The sequence below is a fragment of the Meriones unguiculatus genome (genome assembly GCF_030254825.1).
Source record: "Meriones unguiculatus strain TT.TT164.6M chromosome Y unlocalized genomic scaffold, Bangor_MerUng_6.1 ChrY_unordered_Scaffold_25, whole genome shotgun sequence".
In the NCBI taxonomy this organism is placed as follows: domain Eukaryota; kingdom Metazoa; phylum Chordata; class Mammalia; order Rodentia; family Muridae; genus Meriones; species Meriones unguiculatus.
The window spans coordinates 22991147-23016980 of record NW_026843710.1 but is presented as its reverse complement, the minus strand read 5'-3'; the positions used below and the strand labels follow the sequence as shown (position 1 = coordinate 23016980).

General features: G+C 37.2%; 1 non-coding gene across 1 annotated transcript; it reads left to right on the top strand.

Moving 5' to 3' along the window:
- Positions 1–17580: 17580 nt before the first annotated feature.
- On the top strand, positions 17581–17682 carry LOC132651784 (U6 spliceosomal RNA). Its single transcript, XR_009589349.1, has one exon. It is a non-coding gene; the product is annotated as a U6 spliceosomal RNA (small nuclear RNA).
- The last annotated feature ends 8152 nt before the right edge of the window (positions 17683–25834 follow it).

Here is a 25834-nt window from a genome sequence, read left to right as displayed (position 1 = left end):
TGTAAAAATCAGCATTTGAATGAACAACGGGAAGGTGTATACATTTCAAAAGAAAGTTAAACCAAAAAAAAAAAAAAAAAGGTTTCACAGGAAAGAGGTAGTGTAAATGGGGGTTAGAGACATGAAAAATGGAGACAAGACAGATTCCTAATCAAGTCTCAGTTTACTGAACCTGCAAACAACACTTATAAAGCAAAGGGTACAAGCAAAATTTTTTCAAGGTAGCAACACATCTGTGCCACCTGGCAAGGCATCCAGGAATTCACTCAAGGTTACACAAAGTTTGATGTTTGGTTCCTGCAAAACCTGCACTCCCGGTGCAGGGTCCGTACCGCTCCCTCCCCCAAAGAGACTCACAGACCACAGTTTGATGCAAAAGCAAGAGGCAGTTTATTCTCATGGCGATGGGGGTCGTCCCTTCAAAGTAGGAGACGACCCCGAGCATACAAAGCACAGAGTTTTTATTCCTAAAAGATGAGGCCTGTACATTGATTAGTCAGCAGAAAAGATAGCAGTTATGTGGCTGGCAGCTGTAGTGGGCAGATTACAGCTCCAAGGACAGTTCTCCCATCTTTTTCCATAGCAGGCCTGGGCCGCTTACAGCTCCAAAGACAGTCCTCCCATCTTCTCCCATCTCTCGGTTCTGTAGCAGGCCTAAATCACCTGACTTGCTCTTCTTTCTTAGCTGGCCCTTATTCAAGGTCCAGTTGTTTTTCTTTCTAATTTGGGATGGTCCCATTTCTCAGTTCCCAAGGTTGCAGGGAGCTTGTTACCTATCTCAGACTCAGAACCCTGTGGCAGAGGCCACCAAGGACTGTCTCTGAGACATAGAACATAGATAAGACCTGCATCTGCCAAGATCAGGAGGCATAATTTCAATTACCAGACTCCTTCAGAAAACAGATAATTCCTAAGACTTGTTTGGGTGAAAAGGAGAAAATCTCTGAGTGTAAAAGGAGAAATGAGGGGAAATAAACTATTTGACAGCTGGTTCTGTTCCACACTATTGTTACCAAACCTCTATTAGCAGGGTTGCCTTTGCTGATGTGGCTGGATTGGAAGCTATATCCTACTCAATGTTTACTGAGGAACCCTCCTGGTCCTGGTGTTTACATTAAAAATTGGGCCTTCAGGAAAATGAAATGGGTCCATGTTATAAACCTAGAAAACCTGTGTTTCCTGCTGTGGTCCTCAAGACAAACCCTCTAAACTTAGTGTTAGCACCAGGACTGATTGCTCAGAAGTGCCACCCCATGAGCTCATGGGGTCTGAGGTAACCACTAGTTCATGGCTAGGATTCTCTGCTACATAATGAGTTCCTGGAAAGCATGCCTTACAAAGTCAAACTCTGCCCTCCTTTAGCAGAATCTTTTCTCCATGTTAAAAGTCAGGGTAAAAGTTGTTAACATATTTTTATTGACTATGTGGGAATTTCATAATATTTACATTACACTCCTTTACCATTGCTCCCAAGTTCCAATTCCTACCCATGTGTCACTCTATTTTTTTTCTTTTACATCAATTAAAGTATGTGTTGGTGATATTCTTATTGTAACCTGATCAGAGTCTCAGTACCAAGTCCCTGGTACCCTGGTGCCACCCCTAAGAAGAAGCCATCAATCGTGAATAGTTCTATACTTTATCACCTTGATCACAGATTTTCTTATTTATTTATTACTATATCTTCACTTTGTATGCACTCTGCTGCATCCTCCCTCTTATCCTCCACCCTCCTTCTTCTACCCCATGCCCTTTCTCTAGTTCCCTGATAGAGGAGGGCTTATTCCCCCTTTTATCTGACCCTAGCTTATCATTTCTCAACATGATTGACTGCATCATCTTTCTTGGGGGCCTGATTCTCAGGGCATAGTTCTCCCTGTGTCCTCAATTCCCTCTAGTTATGACAGTCTTCATGCCTCCTCTCCTGCAGGCTTCCCAGAGCTCCAAGCTGAGGGAGACTTTCATAGTGAAATCCTATTCTGGGCTGGGTGTTTTAAGGTCTCTCTCCATACAATATTGGACTGTGAGTTTCTGTATGAAATCCCATTTGATGCAGCAGGAAGCATCTATCCAAGAACATGACTCTGATCTATCAGTTAAGGGCAGAGAGGAACATATTTTAATAATAATAATAATAATAATAAACCAGCCTGGGTTGCTTGAAAAATTTTGTAGGATGCCCTGACACCAACTCAATTAACAGCCACTCTATTACCCTAGTGGAAGACAGGTATGATCAAAATAGATGGCCTATTGTAACTTTATCCTTTACTATTAGGAGACTTCATAATAAGTGAATATATACCATATTTGTCTTTTCATATTTTAGTTATTTCACCTAAGATGATTTTTTCTGGTTCCGTCATTTGCCTGAACATATCTTGTTGCCGCCTTCTTAGCTGAATAATACTTCATTATAGAAAAATTCCATGTTTTCCTGAAGGAGATTGTCAGGCTTTTTCTTTAGTCCTTGTAATTTGCTGGGACTTTAATTGTTGTATTGAATGACACACTATCATGATAACTGTTCTTTTAGTCTACAATTCCCTCCATCTTTTTCAGCTTCTTGGTGATTTGAATTGCAATGTCCACTTGAAACTCATCTGTTTACATGTTGAGGCTCTATTGAGGAAATGTCTGGGAAATGTTAGGTGGTGTGGCCTTATTAGATAATATAATTCCAATTGGAGTTATATTTTAGGAGGTAGTACTTTGAGGGTGCTATGCTGATGAAAGTGACCAGATAAATGGAGTCTCTCTTTCTTGGTCTCGGTCACTTTATATCTTTGTTTCTGTCAGTGGGTTTCAGTCTCTCTATTTCTGCATCTCTCTCTCTAGCTCTTTCTTTCTCTGTCTCTGTCAGTCTCCCTCTCTCTTCATTGCCACATGTAGTTCATGAGGAAGAGATCTCAGTTTTGCTGAAGGACTACAACATGATGATTGCATGCAGATGTGACATCCTGGATGGTCTCTGTAAAAAATATAAGCAAGGTCCCAATTAACTGCTTTTTGTTCAAAGAGTTGCCATGGTCAGGAGCATTTTTTCAGTAAGTAATTCACAGACTGTGGAAACATCTGTGCATTTAACAAATAATAATGTAATCTCTGATAAAATGAAAGTCACATATCAAGGAAATGTGACTTTATTAATGACAACTTAAAAGAAATATGTGACAATATTACTTAACTAAGAGTCTGGCACACAGGAACTTAGATTCCTGGGTTATGTTCTTTCAGTTGCCCAGATTGAGGCATATAGGGCTGCTCAGTCTTTCTCTCAACCAGGCTATCCACTTGGCCCTTTTATTAACTGGCTCCTGAAACTCCTGGTCTCTCACCTGTTTCATGACATCATTCTGTATCTCAGGCAATCAGCACCTGAGAGAATCTTGAAGTTTCCATGGAGATGAGTAAACAACATTTACTCAGTGTCCAGTATCTCTGATGCTGTGCACATGTGAGTTTTTCTTCATACTCACTAAATGTACCTTCACATTCTTCTTGATATACTCGGCTGGCAGGGTCTAGGTTCCATGGGGTATTATTTAGAGTTGCCACCTTAGCTCCTGGGGTCTTAGGTAGCTGGGTAACCACTAGTTCATGGCTAGGATTATTCACTACATGATGAGATCCCGGTAAACATGTCTTAAAAAGTCATACTCTGTCCACCATTAGTGGAATCTTTTGTCCATGTTAAAAGTCATTGTAAAAGTTGTCAACATATTACTTTTATTGATTATGTGGAAATTTCATATACTATATCTTACACTTCCTTTCCATTGCTTCCAGGTTCAAATTGCTAATCATTTGTTAGACTAAATTATTTATTTTTAAAATACATCAATTGAAGTATGTGTTATTCATATACTCATTGGATCAGAATCTCAATGTCAAGTTCTTTAAAGAAAACTGAGTTCATCTTTGCCACACCTTGAAACCACCCCCTAGGAGAAGCCATCAGTCCTGCAGAGCTCTATACAACATCACCTTGATCACAGTTTTTCTTATGTATTTATTTATTATGATTTGTTCACTTTTTATCCATTGTGCTGCTCCTCCCTCATCTACTTCCAGTCGCACACACTCTCCTTTTTCTACCCTATGCCCCTCTTCTAGTTCCCTGAGAATGGACGTCCTCCCCTGCCACAGACCAGCCCTGTTGGTGCCCTGCGTCCATGGGAAAATCAGAGAATTTGGATAACAGGAAGGCACGGATAGGCGAAGTAATAGAGACCATATCGAGTAATGTTGATTTGGATCTTCTGTGCTTTACTGAAGTCAAGCCAACACTCTTATAGTAATCTTACCAAGAAGCACCTTAAAGTTTACATATCCCCCAGAACATTTACAAAGTTTCTATTTTAACTGAAGGGGATCTGGTAAAAGGCAGTGTCTACAAAAAAATCTTGGCCTAACAGCCTCTTAAGCAGAGCAAACATAGAACTAGTGACTTGTTTGCCAATTTAGTAGAGGGCCAGGGGCTTGCTAAACTTGTGGTCTGTTTATGTAGTTTATTTTTAGTTAATTAGGGGTAGTTAATAATCCTCCAAACTAGTTGGGCTAAGGATTTACAACCCTCCTGGAGGTAAGCCCTGAGGGGAATTCCTCCTGTTGGCTTTCTAAGGGTTTACAATCTTTTCTTAGAGAGAAAATACTTTAGTTAGCTGTCCATAAAACTTATAGTATAATACAAAACTTTTTGACCTCCTATGTTTGGCTATCTTCTTTCTGCCTCATCAGAAATACCTGTGTTAGGTAATGGTCTTGTAGAAGCTTTACTGCAGTGGGAATATCCAGAGCATTTATCTTAACAGATCCTGATTAAACATTTTCTTTAGAAAGCCCTAAAACTCTTGTCCTTTTACTACCTACAAGCAATTCCTGATGCTGAATCTGATTTATTACCTCTCCTAAAATTTTATTTTTTTTCTACTCTCATTTGCTAAAGTTTTTAGTGATCTATTAGAAATGTTTCCTTGAATAGTTAATTGTAATGTTTCAAGAATCATAGAGAAACAGCAAAAAAGCTCATCAATTTAATCCTGAAACCAAGTAAGCGTGAGACTTAAAATACATCTTTTGGCTTAGATGGCCTTGTTAGAGTTCTTGCTAGGGATGTCCAGGAAGCTGATTCCTGTGGGAAACATGTCTTCTCATCTGTTTGCATAATTTTATGCTTGCATAACACATTTTAATGCTACACAGAATTTCTGGAGTTAGTGTAGCACTCCTCCTCCTCTAACTGGCCCTAGCTTATCAGGTCTCATCATGCTGGGCTGCATCATCTTCCTCTGTGGTGTGGTTTACAGGACATTGTTTTCCTTGTGTCCTCAATTCCCTCTACTTACGAGACTCTTCCTGCCTCCTCTTCTGCAGGCTTCCCAGAGCTCTGTGGAGAGGGGGATTCCATAGGGAAATCATATTTAGAACTGTGTGTTTTAAAATATCTATGTGCATATTATAGGACATCTTCAGGTCTCTGTATGCAATCCCATTTGATGCAGAAGGACACATCTCTGTGGATACAAGGACATGGCACTGATCTATCTGTTGAGGGCAGAGAGCAACATATTTTAATAACAGTAGCCTGGGTTGCTTGAAAATTTCCATAAGATGACCTGGACCAACAACTCAATTAACTGCCAACCAAACCCCCTAGTGTTACAGCCTAATGGCATTTTGATGTCATCATAGCACTGTGATGACATAAGAGCATTGTGATATCAACATAACATTGTGATATTATAATGGCATAATGAGGTCATAAACCCATTGTGTTGTCGTAAAAGTATTGTGAGGTCATTGTAGGATTGTGATATGTCATACCATTGCTGTTATAATGTTCTTTTGAAATGTATACACCTTACCATTGTTCATTCAAATGATAATTTCTCCTCCCACTCTCTGCTTTCAATCCAGATATTTCATTGTGATATTTATTCTAAGCATCCTGTCTCAACTCTGTGTAAACAGGACAGAATAAAGAAACTAGCCAAAATGTTCAGGAAATGAGTGGGAGGAGAGAGGGCAAGCTTGGAGAACAGAGAGGGTGGGGAGATCTTGGAACACAATGGAGAGCATGAACCAGACCTAAGACTACACAAAAACTAAGGAGGGAGAAAATATTGACAAGCATTGTATTCTAAGTTAACTAAATAAACCCAGTCTCTGTGTGGTGGATTGGTTATACAGCTGTTTAGGATTAACAGCAAGTATTAATAAAAGATAAACCAATAGTAAATATTAATCATCACCTACAACATACCATTGTGATGTCATAAGACCATTGTGAAGTCATGTCATTGTGAAAGTATAATAGCATTGTGATGTCATAATAGCATTGTAATGTCATAACAGCATTGTGATGTTATAATACATTGGGATTTTGAATACCATTGGGATATCATGACAACATTGGTATGGCATCATACCATGATGTTGTCATAATACCATTGGGATATCATGATAACATTGTGATATAATAAAAACATTGTGATGATATAATAGTATTTAGAGGTCATAATGCCACTGTGAAGTCAAAATTCCATTGTGAGGTCAAGCCACAATAATGTTATAATAGCATTGTGATTTCTTTATGCAATTGTGATATGATAACAAAGTCTTATATCATGATAGCATTGTGAGATCCAAATTGCATTGTTATGTTACTATTGTGATGTTATAATTTTGTTGTGATATATACCATATGAGGCCATAATAGCACTGTGATATCATAATAGCATTATGATGTTATCATAGCATAGCATTGTGATGTCATAATATCATCATGATGTCAAAATTCTATTTTGCTGTTATACTAGGCGATTTTATTAATGGCCACTTGAAAGCAATATATGTCACTATTCCTAAACTAAGAGTCTTGGAAAGGATCTGTCATCACTAGTTATGTGCTGTAAGCTGCCCAGATTGAGGTAAGTAGGGCTGCACAGGCTTTCTCACAAGTAAGCTATGTCCTACTCAACATTGAGATGTCCTAATACCTTTTAAAATTCATACATTTGTGAAGTCATAATAGCATTGTAATGCCATAATTCTATTGTGATGGCATAAAACAATCATGTCATAATAGCATTGTGATGTCATAACTTTGTGATTTCAAAATACATCTGTGAGGTCAAAATAACATTTTGATGTCATAATAGCATTGTGATGTCATAATAGCATTGGAATATAAAAATTCCATTGTGATGTCATACCATAATCATGTCATCATAGCATTGCAATATGATCATGGCATTGTGATGTCCTAATATCATTGTGATGTCATACCATTGTGAAGTCATAATAGTATTGTAATGTCATAAAAGCATTGTGAAGTCCTAACACCATTGTGATTATTGAGATTTAGGTAAATTATTGTAAAGTCATACCGTTTTGAAGTCATAATAGCATTGTAATGTCATAATTCCATTGTGATGGCAATGATGTCATATCATTAGATGTAATCATAACATTTTGATGGCATAATACCATTGTGATGTCTTAATATCATTGTGAAGTCATACTTTTATGAAGTCATAATAGCATTGTGATTTCATAAAAGCACATTGAGGTCAAAACTCCATTGTCAGGTAATAATAGCATTGTGATGTCATAATTCCACTGTGATGTCATAACACAATCATGTCATAATAGCATTCTTATCACATCATAACATTGTGACGTTATCATGGAATTGTGATGTCATAAAAGCATTATGATGTCACAATAGCATTGTGATGTCATAAAATCATTGTGGAGTCAGTACGGGACTGTAATCATGGGGTTACAGTTATTCCTAGGCCTTCAGAAAAAAGAAATGTGTCTTTCCTAAATGCGTAGGACACAAAAACATCTGTGTTTCCTTCAGTGATGCACCAGAAAAACCCTCTAAACATAGTGTTAGTGTCAGTACTGCTTGTTCAGCACAATCTTTTCTCCATTTTCACAGTCATTGTATATGCTATCAATATATTATTTTTACTGATTATGTGGGAATATCATATAATATACAATATACTCCTTTTCCATTGCCCCCAGGTTCAAGTTCATAACTATGTGTCACACTAATTATTTTAAATACACCAATTCAAGTATGTATTGTTAATCTACTCCTTGGGACATGATCAGAGTCTCAGTCCAAGTCCTTAAAGAAAATGGAGTTCATCCTTGCTGCACCGTGCAACCACTTCCAAAAAGAAGAAGTCATCAGACATGAAGAGGTCTATACTTCATACCCTTGATTACAGTTTTTCTTGTGTTTTTATTTATTATGGTTTGCTCACTATGAATCACCTCTACTGGCCCCTCCTGCTTCTCCTTCAGGTCCCAACCACTCTCCTTCTTCTAACCCCATGCCCTTTCTCTAGTTCCCTGACAGTGGATGTCCTCCTCCCCCTCCTTTCTGAACCTAACTTATCAGGACTCATCAAAGCTGGCTGCATCATATTCACCAGAGGCTTGATTCTCAGATCATTCTTCTCCTTGTGTCCTCAATTCCCTCTATTTATGACACTTTTCATGCCTCCTCTCCTGCAGGCTTCCAGAGCTCTGAGGGGACAGAGAATTTCATAGTGAAATCCCATTTAGAGCTGCACAATATTGGACTGTGGGTCTCTGTATGCAATCCAGTTTCATACAAAAGGGAACATCGCTGTGGATACAAGAACATGGCATTGATCTATCAGTTGAGGGAAGAAAGGAACATATTTAAATAACAGCAGCCTGGATTGCTTGAAGATTTCCATAGGATGCCATGGCCCAACAACTTTATTAACTGCCACCCAATCCCCCTATTGGAACACAGGTTTGGTCACAATAGATGGTCTATTGGAACTTTATGTCCCACAATTATGAGACCTCCTAACAAGTGAATACATACCAGATTTATCTTTCTGCATTTTAGTTACTTCACCCAGGATGATTATTCATGGTCCCATCCATTTGCCTGAAAATATCATGATGTCATTTTCTTAGGTAATAATACTCCTTTTTGGAAATATTCTACATTTTCCCCAAAGGAGATTGTCAGTACTGTTCTTTAGAACTTGGAAGTTACTGGGACTTTAATCATTGTACTCAATAAAAGCTAGCTGGATAACTATGCTCTGTAAACTAGAAATCCCTCCATCTTCTTCTTCTTCCTGGTGATTTGAATTGCAATGTCCCCTTCAAGTTCATCAGTTTACATTTTGAGTCCCCAGTAAGCAAATGTCCAGGAAAGGTTATAAGGAATGGCCTTATTAGATGATTTAATTCCTATTGGAATTTATTTATTTATTATTGAAGGGTGTAGTTTGAGATTGATATGCCAATTAATGTGACCAGAAAGAATGGAGTCTCTCTTTCTCAGTCTCTGTCACTTTCTATCTTTGTTTTTGTTGGTCTCAGTCTCTCTATTTCTGAATCTGTCTCTCTAGATCTTTCTATATCTCTGCCTGCTGTTTGTGTTAAGAAAAGCTCTCTGTTCTGCTGAATTCTCGATTAAATGCTTTTTTGTTCAAAGATTTCCTTTGGTCAGGGAACATTTTCCCAGCAAGTAATTCACTGACTGAGGACATATCTGTGCATTTAACAAATAATAATATAATCTCTGATAATACGAATGTCACATGTCCAGGACAAGTAACTTTATTAATGACCACTTTTCCTCTGCTAAGAATCTTGGACACAAGAACTGTCATCTCTGGGTTGTGTTCTTTCAGTTGCCCAGACTGAGGCATGTAGGGTTGTTCAGCCTTTCTCTCAAGCTTGTTGTTTACTTGGTCATTTTAATAACTGACTTCTGAAACTGTCGCTGGTTTCCATCTGTTGCATGACATCATTCTGCCTCTCAGACAAACCTGAGATTTGAGATTTCCATGGAAATGACTTAACAAACTTTCCTCAGTGTCAAGTATCACTGATCCTGTGCACATGTGATATTTTATTGTGAATCCCAACAAGCCTTTATCTCATAACTTTACCCAGATTCCACATCTTTATTCCTGTTTATTTCTGTGACAATGTCATGTAGGAAATGAAACTTCAATATTTACTTAATAGGACAGCTTCCAAAGTAGGGAAGCTTCAATATGAAGTGGGATTACGGGGAATGTAGCAAATGGCAAAGTAGTCCCCTACTGTGATCTTGGTTCTCAAATTTCCTATGTTGTGACTTTGAACTAAGCAGTTACTCCTCATAAAATGTACCTTCACATTCTTATTTATGTAATAGGCTGGGAGGGTGTAGGGATACCTGGAGTATTGAGTCTTTAAAAGGAGGAAAAAGGAAAGGAAACCGGACAATTCCTGGGACTGGTTTATCTGAAACAGAGAATTATCACTGTATGTAAAAGGGGACCTCAGCAGCTATAAACTTTTTGAGAGCTAGTGCTCTTCCACACTAGTGTTGCCAACCCTCTATGAGCAGGCTTGCCTTGGCTGACATGTCTGGATCATCAGCTATGGTCTTACCGAGTGATCAGTGAGGAACCCTCCTAGTCCTGGAGTTTACATTTAAAACTGGGCCATCTGGACAGAGAAATTGTTCCATATTATATGCCTAGGACACAATAGCATCTGTGTCCTCAATTTAAACAAACTAAAAGCATGGTTAATGCCAGGACTGTTTGTTCAGAGGTGCTACATGAGCTCATGGGGCTTGAGGTAGCTAACCACTAGTTCATGTCCAGGATTCTCTGCTCTATAATGAGTTCCTGAAAGCATGCTATACAATTTCAAAAATCTGTCTTTCTTTAGTGGAATCATTTCTCCATTTTAAAAGTCATTGTAAAAGTAGTCAACATATTATTTTTATAATTTCACATATTCTGTTACACTTATTTTCTATTGCTCCCAGTTTCAAATTCCTACCCATGTATGACACTATTTTTTTTTTATCATCAAAATACATCAATTGAAAGTAAGTGTTTTTCCTATACTCATTGAAATATGATCAGAGTCTCAGTGTCAAGTCCCTTAAAGGAGACTGAGTTCATCATTGCTGTACCCATCACCACCCACAATAGGAAGCCATTAGTCCTGAAGAGCTCTATACTTCATTACCTTGATCAGAGGGTTTTTTTTTTGTATTTATTTGTTTATTACAATTTGTTCACTTTGTTCACCTCTTTTGTCCCCTCAATCTTCTCATTCTAGTCTCACCCACCCTCCTTCTTTTCCCCATGCCCTTTTTCTATTTCCGTGATAGGGTAGGTCCTCCTCCCCCTTCTATCTGACCTTAGCTTATCAGGTCTCATCAAGTCTAGCTGCATTATCTTAATAAGTGGCCTGATTCTCAAGGCATTTTTTTCCTTGTGTCCTCACTTCCCTCTACTTATGACACTCTTCACTCCTTCAGGCTTCCAGAGCACTGAGGTGAGGGAGAATTTCATAGGGAAAACAAATTTAGAGCTGAGGGTTTTAAGGTCTCTCTCTACGTAAAGTTGGACTGTGGATCTCTGTATGCAATCCCATTTGATGCAGAAGGAAGGACCTCTGTGGATATAAGGACATGCCACTGATCTAACACGTGAGGGCAGAGAGCAACATATTTTAATAACAACAGCCCGGTTGCTTGACAATTTCTGTAGGATGCCCTGGCCCAACAACCCAATAAACTGTCACCCAATCCCCCTAGTGGAAGACTAGTGGTTTGGTCACAATTAGATTGTCTAATTTTTCTTCTACAATTATGAGACCTCCTAATAAGTGAATACATGTCATATTTGTCTTTCTGCATTTCACTTATTTCACCCAGGGTGATTTTTCCTGGTTCCATTCATTTGTCTGAAAATATCATAATGTCATTATTGTTAGCAGAAAAGTACTCCATTATGGAAATATTACACATTTTCCTCAAAGGAGATTGTTTGTTGTGTTCTTTAGTCCTTGGAAGTTGCTGGGACTTCAGTCATTGTATTGAATGACAAACTATCAAGATAACTATGTTCTTTTAACATGGAAGTCCCTCCATCTTCTTCCAGTTCCTGATGATTTGAATTTCAATGTCCCCTTGAAACTCCTCTATTTATATGTGGAGTCCTCAGGAAAGAAATGTCTGGGAAGAAATAGGTGTTATAGCCTTTGTAGATAATATAATTCCTATTGAAATTATATTATAGAAGGTTTTGCTCCAGCAACCCTCTTATCACACAGAATAGGGTCCCAGAGACCCTCTCTCTTGATCTCAAAAGTAACAAAACCTCTTATGGGCCTTTTCTCTGGGAATTGAATCGTTCTCCAGATTCCCTTGACCAGATTGGAAACTCTCCAAGTTTCTCAGACCTCATAAGCAAAACAAAACAAGACACTAAAACATAAACCAGCAGACAAAAACAAACAAAAAAACAAACAAACAACAACAACAAAAAAAACAGAGACAAAGCCAAAAAACAATAGTGGTACCTGCTTTTTAAACATTTAAATATATTTTTTAACCTGTTTTTGTAATATTTTGTAATGAAACAAAGCATCATCTTTAGGAGTGAAATCATAAAGCACATTTATAATTTTAAAAGTGAAAACCAGACTTTAAAATTTATAATTTTATAAATTTATAATTTATAAAGTGCAAACAATCCAAATTTATTATTATTATTTATTAGTGTTATTGTTATTATTTTGTAATTTTAATTTCTATAATTCCCTTAGTAACTGATTTTGTTCCCATGGACTTGCACTCGGAGAACAGTAATATCCTCCTGCAATGGTCACACATCTCCTGCACATGTGGCAGGGAAAGCCACGGGGTTAGAAGGTGCAGGAGGCCAGTCTGAATTGAAGAGATTTGGCAGTTTCTTCTTCTGACTTTGTTTCATCCTCACTATTTAGCTTCTAAATTATTTTCTGCTCTCAAATTACACAAATCTGTTTGAGCTCCTTTAATGATCATTTGAAATAACTTTGGAAGTACATTTTTTTTTCTGCCTGCTTGGCTGCTCTAATTATCACACGTAATTATTTAGTTTGTGAGATTTCTTTTTCCAAGTTTCCAGATTGATGATATCTTCCACTGGGAACCAGGGACAAACTTCATTTACAAACTAAAGGGCATAAGGACATTTCTCCCAATTCCTTGCTTTTAATAGCATTGACTTATAGTCCTTATTAACATCTCCCTGCTATTTCTCTGCCCTATGATTTCCCTGCCTGCCTAGCTTGTCTTCTTCCCTGTGATGGGCAGTCATCAGGAAGCAGTTTTTTCTTGGAAATCAGGAGCTCCACAAACAAGTACTTCCCAAGCTGCCCCTCATTTTCAAGGTCCCTTTTTCAGGCTTCAAATGACACATCCTGCAGTCTAGTCGAACAGCATCTGCCCGAACAGCATCCACCAGAAAGAGGGACTGGAAATTGGAGACAGAGACACAAAGAAACAAGACAGATTCCTGATCAAGTCTCAGTTTACTGAACATCCAGACAACACTTACAAAGCAAAGGGTTCAAGCAAAATTTTGTTCACAATAGCAACACATCTGTGCCAACTAGCAAGGTGTCCAAGAATTCATTCAAGGTTATACCAAGTTTTCTGATTGGTTTCCAAGGTTGCAGGGAGCTTGCTATATACTTCTCAGGCTCAGAACACCCAGCATATAGAGACCACCAAAGACAGTTGCTGAGACATGGAACTTAGATAAGACTCGCATCTGCCAAGGCCAGGAGGCAGATTTCCAATTATCAGACACTTTTAGAAACCAGGCAATTCCTCGGACTGGTTTGGCTGAAACAGAAAATCTGTAAGTGTTAAAGGAGAAAGGAGGGGAAATAAAATATTTGATAGCTGGTTCTGTTCCACACTAGTGTTGCCAAACCTCTAAGCACATTGCTTTGGCTGAACTGGCTGGAAGGACAGCTATATCCTACTCAGTTTTCAGTGAGGAACCTTTCTGTTGCTGGTGTTAAAACTGCCTTCAGGACAGTGAAATGGGTCAGTGTTATATGTCTAGGACACTAAAACAGTTGTGTTTCCTGCTGTGGTCCTCAAGCAAACCTAAATGTAGTGTTAGTGCCAGGACGGCTTGATCAGAGGTGTCACCTGAGCTTCTGGGGTCTGAAGAAGTTGGTAACCACTAGTCCATGCTAGGATTCTCTGTTAGATAATGAGTTCCTGGAAAGCATGCCTTACAAAGTCAAACTCTGCCCTCCATTAGTGCAATCTTTTCTCCATGTAAAAAGTTTACATGTCATTGGAAAAGTTATCAACATATTATTTTTATTGATTATGTGGGAATTTCATGTAATATACATTATACTTCTTTTCTACTGCTCGCTGATTCAAATTTCTACCCATATGTCACACTAAAAGTTTTATCTTTAAAATATATCAGTAGAAGTATATGTTGTTCATATACTCATTGGAACATGATCAGAGTCTCAGTGCTAAGTCCCTTAAAGAAAAATAAGTTCACCCTTGCCACACCCTGTCACCTCCCACAAGAAGCCATCATTTTGAAGAGCTCTATACTTCATCCCCTGATCACAGTTTTTCTTATGTATTTATTATGTTTTTTCACTTTGTTTCCCCTCTGCTGTTCCCTCCCACTTCTCATTACATTCTCACCACCCTCCTTCTTCTACCCCTATGACCTTTCTCTACTTCCCTGCCAGTGGAAGTCCTCCTCTCCCTTATATCTGACCCTAGCTTATCAGGTGTCATCAAGGCTGGCTGCATCATCTTACTATGGAGCCTGATTCTCAGGGCATTGTTCTTCTGTCCTCAATTCCCGCTGTTTATGACAGTCTTCCTGCAGGCTTCCCAGAGGTCTGAGAGTAGGGAGAATTTAATAAGGAACTACTATTTAGGGCTGGGTAATTTAAGGTCTCTCTCCCTCTTTATAATAATATTGGACTGTGTGTCTCTGTATGCAAACCAATTTGACGCAGAAGGAAGAATCTCTGTGGATCCAAGAAAATGGCACTGATCTATCAGTTGAGGGCAGAAAGCAAAATATTTTAATAACAATAGCCTGGCTTGCTTTAAAATTTCTTTAGTATGCCTTGGCACAAACTCAATTAACTGCCACCCAATCACCCTAGTGGAAGACAGGTTTGGTCAAAATACATGGCCTATTGGAACTTTATCTCCCCTTATTACGAGACCTCCTAATAAGAGAATACATACAATATTTGTCTTTCTGCATTTTAGGTACTTCATCCAGCATGATCTTTTTTTTATTTCTGTTTACATCAATTTGCCTGAATATATCTTCTCATTTTCTAAGCTGAATAATACTCTGTTATAGAAATGTTCCATGTTTTCCCTGAAGGATATTGTCAGTCTTCTTCTTTATTCCTTTGAATTTTCTGGGATTTTAATCATTGTATTGAATGACAAACTATCAAGATAACTATGCTCTTTTTGCCTAGAATTCCCCCAATTTCTTCTTCTTGCTGGTGATTTGAATTGCAGTGTCCATGTGAAGCTCATCTGTTTAAATGTAGAGACCCTATTGAGGAAATGTCTGGGACATGTTAGGAGGTGTGGCCTTGTTAGATAATATAATTTCTATTAGTTTGTGTGCTTTGAGATTGATATGCCAATGAAAGTGCCAGACAAATGGAGTCTCTGTCTCTTGGTTTCTTTCACTTTATATCTTTGGTTCTGATGGTGTCAGTTTCTCTATTTCTGAATGTCTTTCCCTAATTCTTTCTCTCTCTGTCTCTGTTAGTCTGCTTCTCTCTATATTACTTCATTTGTTTGAAAAGGAAATAATTTCCATTTTGCTGAAGGACTACAACAAGATGACTGCATGCAAACATGACATCCTGGATTGTCTCTTTAAAAATATAAGCAAGCTCCAAAATAAATGCTTTTTGTTCAAAGAGTTGCCTTGGGCAGGGAGCATTTTCCCAATAAGTAATTCGCTGACTGAAGAGACATCTGTACACTTAAAAATAATAATGGAATCTCTGAAAATGGGAAACTCACATGTCAAGGATACATGACTTTATTAATGACCCCTTAAAGATATATGTGACACTTTTACTGAACTAAGAGCCTTGGAAATAGGAACTGAAATTCCTGGGGTGTGTTCTTTCAGTTGCCCAGAATGAGGCATGTAAGGCTGCTCAGCCTTTCTCTAAAGCCCTTTTAATAACTGGCTCCTGAAACTGTCCACATGGCCCTTTTAATAACTGGCTCCAGAAACTCTTCTGGCTTTAAACTGTTTTATGACATCATTCTACCTCTCAGGCAATCAGCGCCTGAGAGAATCTTGAGATTTCTTTCCATGGAGATGAGTAAACAAACTTTCCTCAGTGTCCAGTATCTCTGATCCTGTGTACACATGACTTTTTATTTTGAAACCCAACTACCCTTTATCTCATCCCTTTATCCAGATCCCATACCTTTACTCCTGTTTAACTCTGTGACAATGTCAGGTAGGAAATGAAATTTTAATGTTACTTTATTTAGTTGGACAGGTTCCTAAGTACAGAAGCTTCAATATGATATGGCATTAAGGGGAATGTACCTAATGACAAGGCTCTCCTACTGTGGTCTTGGATCTGAAATTTCCTAGATTGTGACTTTGAACTGAGCAGTTAATCCTGTACTCACTAAATGTACCTTCACATTCTAATGGGTGTAATAGACTGGTAGGGTCTAGAAAATCAAGGGTTCCCTGGGGTATTGTACATGTAAGAGAAGTAAAAAGGGAAGGAAACCAGACCATTTCTGGGATGGTTTGGCTGAATTACAAAAAAGATCTGTGAGTGTGAATGGTGAACTGAGGGGCAAGATCAAGATATAATATCATATGACAGCAGGTGCTATTTCACACTAATTTTAGCAACCTTCTATGAGCAGATTTGCCTTGGCTCACCTGGCTAGATTGGCAGCTGTGTTCTACACAGTGGTCTGTGGGAACCCTTTTGGTCCAGGGGTTTACAATTAAAACTGAGCCTTCATGACAAAGAAATAGGTCTATGTTATTTGCCAATGACACAAGAGAAGCTGTGTTTCCTGCTATGGTCCTCCAGAAAAACTCTCTAAACATAGTGTTAGTGCCAGGACTTATTGTTCAGAGATGCCACCTGAGCTCATGGGGTCACAGGTAGCTGAGTAACCACTAGTTCATGGCTAGGATTCTCTGTTACATAATGAGTTCCAGGAAACCATGCCTTACAAAGTCAAACTCTGCCCTGGTTGATACATCAATAAAAGTGACCACACAGAATGGAGTTTCTTTCTCTTGGTCTCTATCACTTTATATGTTTGTTTCTGTTGGTCTCAGACTCTTTATTTCTGAATTTGTCTCACAAGCTCTCTTTATCTCTGTCTATTTCAATCTCACTCTCTCTTCCTGTAGCTGGTGTTACAGAATGAAACTATCTCAGTTTTGGTGAAGGAATACCACAAGGTGACTGCTTGCTGACATGATATATGGATGGTCTCTGTAAATACATAAGCAATGTCCCAATTAAACACTTTTTTTTTCAAAGATTACCCTTGGTCAGGGAGCATTTTCAATAAAAATAATTCACTGACTGAGGACATATCTGTGCATTTAACAAATAATAATGGAATCTGTGATAATGTGAAACTCACAACTCAAGGACACATGACTTTATTAATGACTACTTGAAAGAAATATGTGGTGATTGCTTTAGCAGCACATATATTAAAATTGGAACAATACACACAGGGTTACCTTGCCCCTGCGCAAGGATGAAATGGAAATTTGTGAAACATTCCACATTTTTTAGGATAAATTAAAGAAAACACAAATAGAAGAAATTGTGGTGAGAAAGAACTTAAGGAACAAAATATGAACTACAAAGGTAAGCATAACCAATACACTACAAGAGATGGAAGAAAAAATCTCAGTTGTGGAAGGTACAATGCAAGAAATCAGTGTATCTGTCAAGGAAAATGTTAAATTAAAAAAAAAAAATCCTGACACAGACCTTCCAAAAAATTCAAGACAACATAAAACAGCACAATCTAAGAATAATAGGAAAGAGGAAAAAAGAATATTTGCTCCTCCAAGGACCAGAAAGTATTTTCAACTACATCAATGAAGAAAATTTCCCCAACTTATAGGAGAGGCCAATAACAGTAAAAGTGTTCTACAGAACACCCAATAAATTATATCTGAAAAGAAAATATTCCTGCCTCATAATAATCAAAACTGTAAGTATACAAAACAAAGAAAAAATACTCAAAGCTGTAAGGGAAAAAGGCCAAGTAAAATCTAATGGCAAACCCATCAGAATCATACCTGACTTCTCAACAGAGACCAGAAGGGCCTGGAAGAATATCATACAAGCCCTAAGAGAACACAGATGTAGCCAAGGCTACTATACTCAGCAAAAATTCTCAGTAAACATAGACAGAGAATACAAGATATTCACTGACAAAAAAATTAACAATACCTAGACATAAATCCAGCATTATAGAACACATTAGAAGGAAAAATGCAATCCAAGAAAACTAGCTACTTTCAGGAAAACACAGAATATAATTAAACTCACTACAGTAAAACAAAAAGCAACCAAACTGGAACTCAATGACAAAAATAGCAAAAGGCCCACTCACACATGGAAACTGAAATTCGAAACATCTCATGTAAAGAACTTAATGGCTCACATAAGAGCACTAGAAAAAAAAAGAAGCAGACACACCAAAAAGGAATAGATGGTTGGAAAGAATCAAACTCAGGGCTGAAATCAATAAATTAGAAACAAATAAAACAATTTAAAGAATCAATGAAACCAAGAGCTGGTTCTTTGAGAAATTCATCAAGCTAGACAAACCCTTAGCCAAACTAACTAAAAGGCAGAGAGAAACTTACAAAACCAATGAAATCTGAAATGAAAAGGAGGACATAACCACAGACACTGAAGAAATACAAACAATAATTAGGTCTTACTTCCAAAGTCTATATGCCAAAAAATATGAAAATTTAAATGAAATGGACAGTTTTCTTGTTTGACTCTACATGCCAAAGCTGAACCAAGACTAGGTAAACAATTTAAATAGTACTATATCCCCTAAGGAAATAGAAGCTGTCATCAAAAGTCTGCCATGCAAAAAAAGCCCAGGGTCAGATGGTTTCAGGGCCAAACTCTACCAGACCTTCAAAGAAGAGCTAACACCAGTACTCTTCAAACTATTCCACAAGATAGAAATGGAAGGAAAATATCAAAATCATTCTATGAAGCCACAGTCACCTTGCTACCTATACCTCACAAAGACACAACAAAGAAAGAGAATATCAGGCCAATCTCCCTCATGAACATCGATGCAAAAATGCTCAACAAAATACTTGAAAACCGAATCCAAGAACACATAAAAGACACCATCCACTATGACAAAGTAGGCTTCCTCCCAGGCATGCAGGGGTGGTTCAATATATGGGAATCTATCAATGTGATCCACCACATAAACAAATTGAAGGAGAAAAAACAGATGATCATCTCCTTAGATGCTGAAAAGGCATTTGACAAAGTCCAACATCCATTCATGTTTAAAGTATTGGAGAGATCAGGGATACAAGGCACATACCTGAACATAGTAAAGGCAATATATAGCAAGCCTATAGCCAACATCAAACTTAATGGAGAGAAACTTAAATCATTCCCACTGAAATCAGGGACAAGGCAATCTTTTCAACATTGTTTTTTAAGTCCTACCTAGAGCAATAAGACAATTGAAGGAGATCAAGAGGATACAAATTGGAAAGGAAGAAGTCAAATTATCACTATTTGCAGATGATATGATAGTGTACTTGAATGACCCCAAAAACTCTCTCAGGGAACTCCTACAGCTGATTAACACCTTCATCAAAGTGTCTGGATACAAAATTAATTAAAAAAAAAATTCAGTAGCCTGCCTGTATACAAAGGACAAAAGGCCCAAGAAAGAAATTAGGGAAACAACACCCTTCACAATAACCACAAAGGACACAAAATACCTTGGTGTGAACCTAACCAAGCAAGTCAAAGACTTGTATGAAAAAAATTTCCAATCTCTGAAGAAAGAATTAGAAGAAGATATCAGAAGATGGAAAGGTCTTCCATTCTCATGACTTGGCAGGATTAACATAGTAAAAATGGCCATCTTACCAAAAGCAATGTACAGATTCAATGCAATTCCCATCAAATTACCAACACAATTCTTTTACAGACCTGGAAAGAAAAATTCTTAACTTCCTATGGAATAAGAAGAAACACACTATTGCTAAAACAATCTTCTGCAATAAAAGATCTTCTGGAGTTATCTCCATCTCTGATCTTAAGCTGTACAATAATAGAATAACAGTAATAAAACCTGCATGGTACTAGCATAGAAACAGAATGCAGGATCACTGGACCTGAATAGAAGACCCAGAAATAAACCCACACACTATGGACGCCTGATCTTTGACAAAGATGCCAAAACCATACACTGGAAAAAAAGATAGCATCTCTAACACATGATGCTGGTCTAACTGGATACCTACATGTATAAAAATGCAAATAGATCCATAATTATCATCCTGCAAAAAACTAAAGTACAAGTGGATCAAAGACCTCAAGGTAAAACAAGACACAATAAATCAGATAGAAGAAAAAGTGGTGCAGACTTTAGAAATCATTGGTGCAGAAGACAAGTTCCCGAATAGAACAAAAACAGCATAGGCTCTAAGAGCAAATATCAATAAATGGGACCTCATGAAACTGAAAAGCTTCTGTAAAGCAAAGGACACTGTCATCAAAACAAAATGAATGCCTACAGATTGGGAAAGACTCTTCAGCATCCCTTTATCTGAGAGAGGGCTAATATCCAGTATATATAAAGAACTAAAACTGAAATGCAACATAACAACTAATCCAATTAAAAATGGGAAAGCAGAGCTAAACAGAGAATTTTAAGAGGAATATTGAATGAAAAAGAAACACTTAAAGAAATGCTCAACATCATTAGCCATTAGGAAAATGCAAATCAAAACAACCCTGAGAGTTCATCTTACACCCATGAGAATGGCCAAGATCAAAAACTCAACTGACAACACATGCTGGAGAGGTTGTGGAGAAAGGGGAACCCTTCTCTACTGCTGGTCGGAATGTAAAGGTGTAGAACCACACTTGAAATCAATATGGTGCTTTCTCAGACAAGTAGGAATAACGCTTCCTCAAGATCCAGCCATACCACTCCTAGGCATATATCCAAACGAGGCTCAAGTACACAATAAGAACCTTTGCTCAACCATGTTTGTAGCAGCCTTATTTATAATAGCCAGAAGCTGGAAACAGCCCAGATGCCCCTCAATTGAAGAATGGATGCAGAAATTGTGGAACATCTACATAATGGACTCTTACTCAGCAATGAAAAAAAAGGAAATCATGAAATTTGAAGGTAAATGGTGGGAACTGCAAAGTATCATCCTGAGTGAGCTCCCCCAGTAGCAGAAAGACACACATGGTACATAATCACTCATATAAACATATAATACAGGATAAACCTACTAAAATCTGTACATCTAAAAAAACTAATCAAGAGAGAGGATCTTGACTAAAATGCTTAATCCCCATCCTGAAAGGTAAAGGGGATAGACCTCAGGAGAAGAAGAAATCAGGAAACAAGTTAGGAACTTGCCACAGAGGGCCTCTGAAAAGCTCTGCCCTGCTGACTATCAAAGCAGATGCTGAGATTTATGGCCAACTGTTGGGCAGAGGGCATGGAATCTTAGGCAATAGTGGGAAATAATAAGATCTGGAGAGAAGAGGAATTCCATAAAGAGAGCAACAGCACCATAAAATTTGAAAAAGTGTTCTTTGCAGAGACTCATACTCCAACCAAGTACCACACATGGAGATAACCTAAAACCACTTCACAGATGTAGCCCATGGCAGTTCAGTGTCCAAGTGGGTTACACAGTAATATACTTTACATTGTTTTTCCCATTGCTACCAGGTTCAAATTCTTACCCATGTGTCACACTAAATTCTTTTTTCTTTCGAATATAACACTTCTAGTATGAGTTGCTCATATACTCATTGGAACATGATCAGAAACTCAGAGCCAAGTCCCTTAAAGAATATTGAGTTCATCCTTGCTGCACCCTGACACCACGCCCAAGAAGAAGCTATCTGTCCTATAGAACTTTATACTTCATCACCTTGATCACAGTTTTCCTTATGTATTTATTTATTATGATTTATTTAGTTTGTATCCCTTCTGTTGCCCCCTCCCTCTTCTCTTGCCAGTCCCACTCAGCCTCCTCCTTCTAGATCTATGCCCTCTCTCTACTTCCCTATTAAGTGCTGTTATCCTCTCCCTTCTATCTGACTACTATTAGGAGACCTCCTAATAAGTGAATACATACCATATTTTCTTCTGCATTTTATTAACTTCACTCAGAAGGATTTTCTTGATTCTATTCATTTGCCTGAAAAATACCATGATGTCATATTCTTAGCTGAATAATAATTTATAATGGAAATATCTCACATTTTCCCCAAAGGAGGTTGTAAGGCCTGTCCTTTGGAACTTTGAAGTAATTGGGTCTTTAAACATTGTATTGAATGACAAACTATCAGGATAACTATGTTATTTTAGCCTAGCATTCGCTCTATTTTCTTCTACTTCCTGGTTATTTGGATTGCAATGTCCCCTTGAAGCTCATCTATTTACATGTTTAGTCCCCAGTGAAGAAATGTCTGCGAAGGGTTAGGAGGTATGGCCTTGTTAGATAATATAATTCCTTTAGGAGTGATAATATAGGAAGGTGTACTTAGAGGTTGATATGCCACTGAGGGTGACCAGACACCATGAAGTCTCTGTTTCTCAGTCTCTGTCACTTTATCTCTTTGTTTCTGTAGGTCTTGTTCTCTCTATTTCTCAGTCTTTCCTAATAGTATTGAGATATCATAATAGCATTGTGAAGCCATAATAACATTGTGATGTCATAATAACTTTGTGATGTCATATCATTTTGATATCACAGTAATATCTTGGTGTCATAATAGCATTGCCATGTTATTAGAGCATTGTTATGTCATAATAGCCGTGATATCATAATAACTTTGTGATGTCATAATATCATTGTGATTGTCAAATTTTCTTTGTGATGTCATAAACAATCATGTTGTAATAGCATTTTGACATCAGAATAGCATTGGGATGTCATGATTAATTTTGATGTCCAAATGCTATTGTGATAGCATAAATGTATTGTGATGTCATCAGAGCATTGAGATGTCATAATACCATTGTGAGGTTATCATAGCATTGTGAAGTCACACTGCTTTGAAGTTATCATAGTATTTGATGTCTAAATTCCATTATGATGTCATAGCACAATTTTTATGTAATACCACTATATTAATAGCCTGGTGATATCATAATACAATTATGAAGTCATAATACCATTTTGATATCTACATAGCTTTGTGATGTCAAAATTAAATTACAATGTCATAACACAGTCATATCTTAATATTATTGTGCTGTCATAAGAGCAATAGAGTGTTATGATGAATTTTGATGTCATAATGACATTGTGATATTAAAAAGGCATTTTGATGTCATCATAGCTCTGTGGTGTCATCACAACATTCTGATTTGTTAATCACATTGTGATATCATACCATTATGATGTCATAATAGCATTGTGATGGCTTAATATTGTGATGTAAAAATTCCATTGTAATGTCATACCACAGTAATGTCATAATAGCATTGTGATGTCAGAATATCATTGTGAAGTCATGCAATTTTGAAGTCATAATAGAATATTGATGTCAAAATTCCATTGTGATGTCATGCCACAATCATGTTGTAATACCATTGTGATTTCATAATAGCATGTGATGTTATAATACCATTTTGAAGTTATAACATGATTATGATGTAATACAATTGTGATGTAAAAATTTCATTCTGATGTCCTACCACAATCATTTCTTAATAGCATTGTTCTGTCATAATATCAATGGATGTCACAATGAATTCTGATAACATAATGCCATTTTGATATCCGAATGACATTGTAATGTCATCATAGAATTGTGGTGTCATCATAACCTTGTGATTTCAAATAGCATTGTCATGTCATAATAGCATTATTATGTCATATTAAAATATCATAATAGCGCTTTGATGTCATAATAGCATTGTGATGTCAAAATTTGTGATGTCATACCATAATCATGTTATAATAGCATTGTGGTGTCATAATAGCATTGGGATGCATGATAAATTATGATGTCATGATGCTATGGTGATATCATAATAGCAGTGTGATGTCATAATAACAGTGATATGTCAGACCATTGTGATGTCATAATAGCCTTTTTAGATCTTAATGTCATTGTGATATCATAATATCCTTGTGAATTGAGCATTGTGGTGATATAATAGTATTTTTAGGTCATAATGCCATTGTGATGTCAAAGTTCTATTGTGATGTCATACTACAATTTTTTTGAATAGCCTTGTGATGTCATCATAACATTGTGATGTTCTAATACCATTGTGAAGTCATACTGTCATTGTGATGTTAAAATGCTATCATAATAGCATTTTGAGGGTATAATGCCATTGTGATGTCAAAATTCCATTGTGATGACTTAATTGTCTTTTGATGTCAAAATTCCTTTGTGATGTCATAATAGAATTTTTAAGCCATTATACCATTGTTTTATCAGCATAATATAGAGTTAGTGTTAGGGTTAGGGGTTAGGGTTAGGGTTAAGCATTTTGTATGTTGGTTTCGACATTTGTTTTGGCTATCCTTTGCTTGTGCCTTTTTTTTACATGGGATGGGCAGTTTTACCTTTTAAATATATGAAGTATAATTTTTGAGTTTTTAGTACTTAACTAGTCTGGTGTGTACTTTGCCAGCTGTAAGCCTCCTGTGTCTGTCTTGCATTAGGTATGACCAATATTTATCCCCATTGAAAATATCTCATGTTGAAAGGATAAGACTGATTCCAGGGCAGTGTGACATGTCAATATAGTCAGCATTTAAAAGTTTTTAGACATGGCAGATGTGCAGTTTGCATGTTTGTCTCCCAGCCTAATTTCATTTTCTTACATTGACCAATAGAACATATCTCTTAAACCAACATACCCTTTGGCACCAGTTCTTCTGTGGAAATCCCACCTTCTGAGACTGCCTGGCCTTTTTAGAGCATTGTGACATCATCTTTCCTCATATAAATCTAAAATTAATGTGAAATTAAATCTTTTAAACAGTAAGGACATAACATCTATCATTATTTAAAAAAAACTTACATGATAACTGTAAGAAAACTTTTGTCATTTTGAATCTTAGACTATCTCAGCAAGTGACTAAAAAGCAGGAGTTGCCATCCTGGCTTTTATTATGTAAATTAGGCTAATCAGGGTCTCAGAGATCTGCCTGTTTCTTTTTACTTTCTGTTGGGATTAAAGGCATGTGCCTTCATCAACTTGTTCAATTTTTTTTTTCTCAAATAAATACAATAGTAACTCAAAGCCTTTAAATGAAAATTAAGCAGGGAGACAAGAAAATTTTAAGTTTTGGGTCAGTTGTTATGTTGTAACAAGCTAAGCCAAGTTGGTTCTTTTTTGGAATTCAGTTGATGTTTTAGTGAATTGGTGGACCCTTACCAGAAAGCACTGACAACTATCTTTCAGCCGGAGAGCCTTCAATTTTAGCCATTATTAATCTAATTTTTATTAGGCAGAATGCCCTTTCTATTGTCTGTAACTTAGTATACCATTCCGTGGTTGTTTTCCCCACTTTGTTTTGCACGTTCTTGGAGAAGTTTTCCAGAAGAGCCACCACCATTAAATAAATTGCAACCAGATCCATGACTATGACAACCAAAACAAAGCAAAAGTGGATTAAAAGACCCTCTGCCACGGTATTTTTGGTTTTGTGTT